The following is a 2,500-nucleotide window of genomic DNA, read 5'->3' on the forward strand; positions in this document are numbered from 1 at the left end:
CACGCACGCACGCACGCACGCACGCACGCACGCACACACGCACGCACACACGCACGCACGCACGCACATACAAATGCATTTACTAATTCAAACACACAGAAACACGCAGACATATACGTACACCTACACACTCCCCTGTACTGTATAGCTACTTTCTCACACACAGGCGAGCTGCGATGGCACCGGATCAGTTCAGTGCTGCCAGTGAACATTGGGCAGGCTGTGACCAGTCTCAGGGGTAAGACTGGGTGAGCTACAGCTGCAACCAACCCAACCACTGCCAGAGAGAGGGAGCAGCCATGACACACACACACACACACACACACACACACACACACACACACACACACACACACACACACACACACACACACACACACACACACAGGCGCCTGTCTGGTCCTGTGCCATGTGTCTCAGCTGTGCCAGCCCTGTTGGCCCCCCAGGCCCAGATCCCCTGGACCCCCCGCATACACCACCCCTCTACCTCCCCTCCCTTCTTCTTCCCCTCCCTGTCTCCCCCTCTATCCCCCTCCCTCCTGTCTCCTCCCTGCCGGTTGCCTTTGTGGGCTAATTAGCGGTGAAATTGGTGAATTGCAGGCTCGGGCACACACACACACACACACACACACACAAACACACACACACACACACACATACACACATACACAGACACATACACACACACACACACACACAGTTGCTGAATTGCAGGCTTGGGTACAGCAGCACAGACACTTCAGCATAGCCAAGCGCCACTCCAGCCCCTGAAAGGGCTCTGAAATGGGGCACACAGCACACAAAGAGGAAAGGGGAGAGGTGGATGGGAGGATGGGAGAAAAGAGAAGAGGAGAGGATGGATGGAGAAAGAGGAGAACAGAAGAGATGTGTGGGGTAGAAGGGAAAAGAGGAGGAATTCAGAAATGTAGAAAGTATAGATGGATGTATATAGAGAGAAAAAATGGAGAACAGAGGGAGGGAGTGGAGGGTAGAGGAAGTAAGACATTTTTCTTTTGTTTTTACCCCTCCCACATGCCTTAATATAATCCAATTTCTCTTTAATTAGTGCTATATCTGAGTCTGTTTGTGTGCATGTGTATGTGTGCGTGTGCGTGTGTGTGTGTGTGTGTGTGTGTGTGTGTGTGTGTGTGTGTGTGTGTATGTGCATGCGTGCGTGTGTGTGTGCGTATGTGTGTGCATCTGTGTGTGTGTGTGTTTATGTGTGTGTGTGTGTGTGTGTGTGTGTGTCAATGTGTGAAGGAGTGAGTGAGTGTGTCTGTGTGTGATGGAGTGATAGTGAAAGTGAGTTTCCAGTCTGTAATGATTTCTTTGACAGAGGACACCAGTTCCATCATCCCTCTATCCCTCCCCCCACCCCATAAATTACCTCCCATATTAACAGGCTGTATTAAAATCATGCAACGTGTTAAGGCTCTCATTTAAAATTAATAAGTGGTAATTATGGAGGAAGGGGAATGTGATGGAGAAGATGGCTGAGAGCAGTCTGGTACTGTAGGAATGGATAGAGAGACTGAGATATAGGAGGCGGTAGAGGACAGGTCCACTGGTACTGGAAGAATAGAGAGAATCAGATATAGGAGGAGGAAGAGGACCAGTTTACTGGTACTGAATGGCAGTGGGCTCAACACAACCCAGATGAGGGGGCAATACAGCATCCTTGAGAACTTTATGAAAATCACTTCAGCACTTTTACTCAACCCCTTGTCCATGGACCAGCACCGGTCCCTAATCTGACACCATAAAGTGGTCATTTGTTGTTATATTGGACAAGAGCTTGCCTGTTTTGAGGAGCACATATCCACAGGACACCGATGGACCGATCTGGTTACAGGAGCATGGTGGTACCAGAATAGTGCAGCATCCATTTGTTGCTGTACATGTCATTCTCAGTCCTCCTCAATCCCACAGTCCCTCAGAGGCACATCAGCCTGTTAATGCTTTGTCATCACAACAGGTTAATGAAGCTCACAGCAGTGTGTTAAAAACAAGCATGATCAATACTGAGAGAGCGGGGGAGAGGGAGTAGGGTGGGGGGGTAGACCAGGGATGGTGTCTGTTGAGAAGTAAAAGTAAATTGATTTGTGCAGTGGCAGGCATATGATTGACCCTCCTATAGCCAAGTTAGCAGGATGTTCCACTATTTGGAGACAGAGCAGATGTACAGATGAGCTTCGTTTACAGCAAAACACAAATACAGAGATTGATACTGACATATGTTTGTGTTGGTTGGAGGGTGTGTGTGTTGTGTATGCTTGTTTAAGTGTGTGTAGGAGTGCATCAGAGAGAGAGTGAGTTGTTGGTGGCAGAACCATCTGTGTTCTAGTTATCACTTTGCAGAAGTCAAACCCTTCACCAAAGCAAGGGCATGAGGGGACAATCAACACAGCCCACACGTGAAGTAAACAAGCTGACGCTGAGTGGAAGACATGTTATACTCCATTATTACCCCTATCACATCCCCATCCTTTCTTTCTCCTCC

The sequence above is a fragment of the Argentina silus genome (genome assembly GCF_951799395.1).
Source record: "Argentina silus genome assembly, chromosome: 5".
Taxonomy (NCBI): Eukaryota; Metazoa; Chordata; class Actinopteri; order Argentiniformes; family Argentinidae; genus Argentina; species Argentina silus.